Raw genomic sequence first — 8,428 nt, forward strand, 5'->3', positions numbered from 1 at the left:
GTATTAAATGAGAAAGCAGAAAACCATGTTTGCCACCTTGCGCTCTTTGGAGGAAAAAATGGGATTTAAATGCAACAAAGAAACACACAAACAAAAAAGTCATATATAATCATACAGGTAACAATGATTTGTCTCTATGACATATTTACAGATTTACTAATTTCTTTCCATAAAAGCTCTTTAAAAAAAACACACTGAGTTTTCATAATTTACATTGGCAGTAGTGGAAAGGGCTACATCAGGCAGTGTCTCATTCTTCTTCTCCCTGCCCTCTTTCTGGCACCCCTTTCCTGTCTCTGGGCTCATCCACACTTATGTTTGTCCTGTGTTTTCTTTCATTTGCCCTGTGATTTCCCATCACCACTTTAACAAGGAAAACCTGCTGTTTATCACAGAAAACCCGTTTTCCTCCTTTTCTTCCTGTGAACTTTCCCGACTTGCCTGATAATAGACACAGACCATTTGAAATTAGGCCAAGGCATACAGGTTGCCCACTGCTGACTCTACAGCATTGAACTGGTAATCAAAGAGGAACCAAAGACTGCAGAGGATCTGCTTCTGGAGCTCACCCAAACTAAACCAGTTTTTTCCCCTTTAAAAATTGTGTTTATGGCATTTAGACAAGTATTATTATAAAAGATAAGTGTGAATTGCATAACTGTTAAGTTTTTCTTTTCTGAAAAAGAAGTGAAGCTTGGGCTGAAACATATAAAAATGAGTTTATCTGGCAGAGCTGTAATAAATTAATGTGTCGAGAACATTCCTGATTGGTCGCCAGGAAAAAATATATGAAATTAGATAATCCCCTTTACTCAAAATAGAATTTATTTTAGGCATGTTTTAAACTGTTCTAAATGCTTAACTCAAAAGAACCTCATCCTTCAACCTACAGAAGTTATATAAGATAATAATGGTATGATTGTAATCCTAAGTCTCCATTATCAGTGGGCATTATTACCTTTGACAGACTCTGGTTCACTACAGTCCAAAAGATGCCACCTCTTCTTCCTTTGAAAATCTGCTTTTATAGACACTGTGGTGGGGTGTCATACACCTCAGAGCCAAGCTATTAGATTGCTTTTGATGTATGCTTGTATATCACCAATGTTCTTCATGGCTATTCAGCTAAAAGTCTCAGAGCATTTTGACCCATGATACCTATGGATACCTGTCAGATTAAGAAATCATTTGTGAATGTTGTCAATGCAAGACAAAGAGCAGGAAAGGTGCTAAAATGGTTTGACTGATGTGGTGTGGCTCTTCAATTGAATTTTTACATACAGGAAAGTCACGTCTTACTTTTCACATCAGTGATGTGCAGTGAACACACATCCTGGGTACAGACATTCAAATACATGTTCTTTGCCTCCAAGCTGATTCATGCCACCTTCTCATCTCTGGCCAAAAGCAAAGCCCTCCTTTCAGCAAATGCAAATAGATGTAACCTACTTCCCACAGCCAAATCATCCCTGTTGTGCCTAAAAGCTTTAAATGATGCCACAAAATAGCTAAGTTGGGAAAATATGACTGCTTCACTGCAGGATTGTATCAAATCCTAGAGCTAAATTGAGTGCAACTGTATGATGACCCCACAAGCTGGTTTCTCACCATGTGTACCCTTGGAGGCTGTGGGTTGTTGTTGTTGTTGACATGTTTATACCAGACTATACAGAGCATTAACATGTCTCCTCCTACTTTCTAAAAGTTTTCTTCCCATGAAAAGAAGGTTCCCATTTTTTTGCCTTGATTTGCGGGGCACTTTAGAATTTCTTTATGATTTTGGTGGGTGCAGAGTGGAGTGGGAGGTGGGCGAGAGAGATTCAACCCAATTTCAAACAAACAAGCAAACAAATTGAAAAAGTGGCAACTGAATTTAAGACTGCAGAAGTGAGAAACTAGCAGAAACCAAAACTTACAGATTTCCTAACCATTGTGTGAACCAGGCACCCCCGTCTCCCAAGAAAGCACAATGGACACATTAATTTGTGTCAAATCAGGTCACGACTTTATTGATTACAGGTGTAGGTGTTGGCAAGGCATTGGGTATTACTATTTGAACCAAAAGCCCACCTGCTGGAGTACACATGTAGGGGTCAACCCAAGACAAAGATAGGGCTTGCTGATCAGAAGGTTGGTGGTTCGAATCCCCGCGATGGAGTGAGCTCCCGTTGTTCGGTCCCAGCTCTTGCCCAGCTAGCAATTCAAAAGCACATCAAGTGCAAGTAGTTAAATAGGTACCGCTCTGGCGGGAACGTAAACAGTGTTTCCGTGCACTGCTCTGGTTCATCAGAAGTGGCTTAGTCATGCTGGCCACATGACCCGGAAGCTGTCTGCAGACAAATGCCGGCTCCGTCGGCCTATATAGCGAGATGAGCACTCAACCCCAGAGTCGTCCATGACTGGACCTAATGGTCAGGGCTACCTTACCTTTAACTTGAGGAGTGCTATGGCCTGAGCCCCTGGCCTGGGCTTCTGGACAGAAGTAACTCCTTCCAGATCCCTTTAACAGGATACCCAAGTACTGGAGGGGCAGGCAGAGGCTACAACCTCCCCTCTTCCAAAGACCAAGGCTGACCCAATGCCTTAACCACCAAAGTTGGAACAAATGCTATGAGGTAGGCAAAACCAAAGGACAGAGCCAATTAGTCTGGTGGACAAATTCCTACCTGGCCCTGAATACGGCAACCAACAGTAGTCCATAGTAAGGTCATGGATAGTGCTGGAGCCAAGAAAAAGCACAGGGAGGACAGGCGATCCAATGAGGAACTGGATAAGGAGATGAAGGCTGGCCTTATTTAAATTCCAAGAGGGTGGTCCGAAGTGAAGCCTGCTGGCTCAGTCCAATCTGTCCCAGTGGTGAAGCCAGCTGGTCAGCCCATCTGTGATTAGCTGATTGGCAGGCAGGCTGTAAATCCACTTCCTGGATTGGTGTGAAGCCAGTTTTGGGGTCTGTACTGGCCTGGCGGTGGGGGGGGGGGGGACCTGACTCCATGCTCTTTGTTGGATTATGGGATGGAAAGGAGGCACTGTTCCACAAAGGCACCTGACCTTGAAGGTAAGCATCATTGTAAGGCAACCTTTAGTGGCCTGAGCATTTTGGTTAGTCATTTCTCCATTTCTCTCCAACGTCACCAGCTGCCTTCACCAGGGCTTTATAAAAGAATTTTCAAAGGGTGGAGGCTGGGGGAATTAACTAAAAATGGCACTTCAGAATCATTCAAAGGGGCATGGTTAATTTTTGTTTTAAATAATTAAGCACACATTTAGATAAATAATTAAATGCCAGTAACTGTGTACTTTAGGGACGCGGGTGGCGCTGTGGGTTAAACCACAGGACTTGCCGATCAGAAGGTCGGCGGTTCAAATCCCCGTGACAGGGTGAGCTCCTGTTGCTTGGTCCCTGCTCCAACCAACCTAGCAGTTTGAAAGCATGTCAAAGTGCAAGTAGATAAATAGGTACCGCTCCGGCGGGAAGGTAAACGGCATATCGGTGCGCTGCTCTGGTTCGCCAGAAGCGGCTTAGTCATGCTGGCCACAGGACTCAGAAGCTGTATGCCGGCTCCCTCGGCCAATAAAGCAAGATGAGCGCCGCAACCCCAGAGTCGGTCACGACTGGACCTAATGGTCACGGGTCCCTTTACCTTTTTAACTGTGTACTTTACTATTAAATTATTGTTATTTAAAGAAACTTGGCACTTAAAATTAAAGTAAAAATGTCCAGAACCCTGGAATATATATACATATTAAATACAGAATCCCACTCAGCATAAATCTGACTTTGTTTCTCTCTGGTTGAAAAAAAATGGACAACAACAGGCTGGGGAATCATCATATGCTGTACCAGTGACTACTCCATGGGGGCTGCTCCCTGATAAGTGTATACAGGGCTGCTGCCTGAATTGGGTAGTTTTAAAGGCACTAACAAGGGACCCTATCCATCTCCAGATCAATGGGGAAAGATTGTCCCTCTCCCCCAGTTTATTCACGCCTTCAACTCCCCTCCCCCGCCCCAGAATGTGGAATAAGGTAGAGGGATATTAGGAGAATTAGGATGTGGGATACCAGGATTCATTTTGCCATGAAACTTAGGTTGAGAACTTGGGCCAGCTTAACCTACCCCACAAGGTTATTGTAAGGATGATGTGGGGAAATGGAGAATCATGAAATTCTGCAGAGTGCAGGCCACTGGAGAGATGGTTTGTATATTGAAATAAAGGACTCTCACAAACACCCCTTGGCCACCTTGAAAGTCAGTAGAATAAAACCCCTGCTCCCCAGCCATGAGAATTTCATGACTATTTCCCCTCTACTTTGATCATTTTTGAATGCAATTTCTGTTCTCATTAACTGACAGAGAATAGGTTTTTGTTTTGTTTTTGTTTTTTAAAAAAGAAATAAAGAAATGTTCAGCACAGTGCTGGCAGACACTAGAGGTACAGTGGCACCTTGGTTTAAGAACAGCTTAGTTTATGAACAACTTGGATTAAGAACGCTGCAAACCCGGAAGTAGGTGTTTTGGTTTGTGAACTTTGCCTTGGATTAAGAACATGTTCCACTTCCTGTTGAGTGTGTTCCATTTGTAAATTGAGTCCCCTGCTGCTATGGGAAAGCACGCCTTGGTTTAAGAACGCTTTGGTTTAAGAACGGAATTCTGGAACGGATTAAGTTTGTAAACCAAGGTAGCACTGTATTGGAAACCAGTGGATCAATGCTTACTCAGAAGTAAGACCCACTATGTTCAATGGAATTTATTTCAATCAAGCATGCATAGGAACTGAATCCCAAGGCAGCATAGGGTAGGGCTATAAATTTAAGGCAATCCTAATCCCATTTACCTGAGAGTAATCCCAGTTGAATTCAATAGGACTTCTGAGTAGACATGTTTAGGCTTGCAATGCAAATTACGAACATTTTGCATCTCAGTTTGTTTCGCAAGCAGAATTTACAGAGAAAAATGCACATTCTGATTCCAGTACCACCAGCAGCAAAACACTTAGAAACTAAACATGGACAACAGATTGAAAGAAATTAATCTCAAACTTCAACAGGAGCCATCCGATATTGTGCATGCTTTCATATCAGCTGTTCATCTGTGCTGTGCCCATGTTCCTGACCAGGCTGTTGGCATGTTGACAGGCAGGAAAAATAGAAACTGGTAGGGGGGCCACTAGGGGGCGCATTGGAAGATGGCCGACAATACCATCTCTCCAACCCACATGGGGTAATTAAGAGGCTGTTATGGGAGTAGGCAGCCTCCCTTCTTGCCCCAAGGAAATGGGGAACACTGCCCTTGCCTGCTGTGCCCATAAATCACCCCCTAATTCAAAAGAAGGGGGTGAGGGCCCTTGGCAGAATGCCCCCGTGTGGACTTCGGCTCTCCTGGATGCTGTCTCTGATCGCGCACTAGTTGCAGCAATTTGGAATAATTAATTACAAAAGAAGCAAATGCACATATTTCAAGTGAAGAAGGGGAGTGAAGTCTGCTAATTTAAGTGACCTCTGCGAAAGAAGACGACGGGCTGGAGAAACAGGAATATTTTACGATGAAGATACACCAAGATACACACTATGTTGACAACGGGGCTGAATGGGGGGACGGGACCTTTTTTACTTTCCTTTTACGTGATTTACAAGAACCCCTCCTCATTAGAACCGTCGGTTGAACTGACCCAAGCAGGATGATTAAGGACTGTGTGGAGATAAACTTTAACCAAAAGTATGCTTTATGGAGACCAAGAAGCAATAAGAGCTTTTGGGAATGGCGCAGCAATTAATTTGGAGTCGCCATCTTGCCAAAGGATTTATAGCTGGGAGGAAGAACGGATTTGTTTTCAGACTGCATTCCTAGTGAATCTCCTCAGAGGTTTTGAGAAAGGAGGCAGATTGGTGAAGATTAATGACGCTAAGACTGTTTTGATGTATGGAAGTGATGTTATATGGAAAACGTCTGGATATGGCTACTGGATAAAAAAAAATATCCACGCAGGATTACAAACTGTTCTAACCAGCTTGCGGAGACTATCAGAGGTCACAAAGAGAAAGGAAAAATATATGAAAATAACAACAAGTGATGTGGAAAAATAATAAGAAAGGACTGGATAGTACTGTGAACATCATAAGGTTAGATTTGTGGACATTAAAACAGCAGTAAGAAGCAAGAAGTTGATTGGATCCCGTCGGAACTTGAAATATGGGTACCCCCAACAAAAATTTAAAATTCGGCTGTGTAATTTGGAATTTATGTAATTTGGTTTGATTTGATGTGATTGGTCGGTTAATAAAGAATTATTCTTAAAAAAAAAAGGAAAGATAGAAACTGGGAAGAAGGAGAAACAAAATGAAAGGCTCAGCCTGAGTATAAAAATGTAGTCTATAATTATGTTGCTATTAAAATATTGATACTAAAAATTGAACTCTCAGACACTCTGCCGGCACAAGTCCTCGTGGTATGAGTATGTCCTCATTTTTAAAAGAATGCTAAAGAATTCATGTTTAATTAAAAGTGATACATAAATCATAATGTTTGCTAAAGCTATTGACTATGCTGCTCCCATTCTGCCAACCTTAATATAAAATTAATTGTTAATTTCCAAGCCTGTGGCTTGTTCTCCACTGACACGTATGCTGATGGCCCAGATCATGATCAATGAAATATTAACATTATATGCAGCTTTCTGCTCACACAGTATGAGAGATGTTCTGCTCAAGCCTTTGACCGTATCATTTTTCTCACTTACTTGCAGTCTGCAAGGAGCCAAGCTAATGAGTAAGTTGGAGGCTGCTTGAGCGTCAGTTCAAGGCCAGAGCAAAGGGCTGAGCCTGTGAGGTCCATTCCAATGTCACTAGTGGTCGTCAGCTTGTCATCAAGCAGGAGACCAAATGGAGGGGTCAGGAAGTGGAAAGGGTGCCTGGAGGGTAGGGCAGGAACACAGGGAAGGGCAGAGGGGCATGTCTCAGAGCAGGCATTGACAACAGAATCAAATGATGAAAGCACTTGGTGGAGCAACTTAGAGTACTGGATCTAGTCAGTGCCTGGGTGGGGCCCTATCTGGAAGCCCCTTGTGTGTCTTCTAGAGGGTAGGGGGAAAGCAGGATATAAACGAAAGAAATAAGAGTTCACAATAACCACAAATGAAGCCAGGAAGCAACTGGTTACAGAGACAATCAGATGCTGGCTAGGCTAGGCAGGTTCTCTTAGTATTCATGATTATTTAACTTGCTACAGCATGGAGAGGAAAGGGTGTTCTTAGACAATTGTCTTAAATAATCATTGGGATAGACATTAACGATTTTTTGTTTTGAAGGCCTTATAATATTGTAGACCTCTCTGGAAACTGAGGTCACTCTGACCTTGCATAAATGAATCTCACATTTCACTGGTTTCTCACATGCTTGTTCCGTCTTGGACAAAACCTCAGAATCAAATAACCACCCGCTCTGCAGTAGATGATGATTAACTTAGGGAGTTCTTGGCTTCATATTCAAGAAGGTTAAGCTGACCTTAAATGACAGAAGAATATTATGGATATGTATTGTTGCATTTTGTGTGGGGTTTGCTTATAATGGATGTGTTGGTAAGTGTGTTCTTGTGAAGAGGAGGCAGTTCTTCTCACTGCCTTCTCTCAACTCTGCCAAACTAGATTTCAAACTTATCCAAAACAGTGGGTTGATTATTTTCCCTGCAGTGCAGTTCCTGGCTTCCAGTATACATTTCCCATCAAAATCTGTTAAAGGCAAAATACAAAAAATCTGTTTTTCTCCCCACGCTCATTGTTGCCAGCTATGTCAAAAGAAATAGAAGGAAATGGAGGTCCACAAAAATATTCTTGTTAGTTACAAAACCTGAAATCAGTTGGTTCCAATGGGGCATTCTCAAGCCATGACATAAAGTCTAGTGTGTGACTTTAGTTAAACAGGATCTGGCTCAATGCAGACACAGAAAACAGAGGATAGTCCTGCGTAGTCTGTTTAGTGTTTGATCTTCTAATGGAAACAGTACAATTGGATTTCAGTAAGATTTTAGTACAAACACCAGACATGATTCAGCATTACGGTATAATGCCAGCACAGCAAAATGTATACAAGGATCAATAGTGTCAGAAGAATGTCTCATATTTTTGTTATTAATTTAAAAAGCACCTTTCAATTAGGAGCTCAATTTCCTTCAGGATTCCTTTGGCTATCCCACCAACCTGTATTCAATGGATCAATAGAAAAAGATGTCATCTCTTTTTTAGCTGCCATCAGGGAAATGGAGGTTCTACCTGTTGCCTGGAGCTAACCATGAGACCAGTATAGCACCACAAAAGTGTTTTTTAAAGGGGGGGGAAACTTAATGTACAGTGCAAGGATTTCGTTAAACTCCTCAGTAACCTCTGAAGCATTTTTCCAAGTCAAACTACAGAGGTTGATTGTGACAAATTGCCAC

Source organism: Podarcis pityusensis, assembly GCF_964106645.2.
Source record: "Podarcis pityusensis genome assembly, chromosome: 4".
NCBI classification, from domain to species: Eukaryota; Metazoa; Chordata; class Lepidosauria; order Squamata; family Lacertidae; genus Podarcis; species Podarcis pityusensis.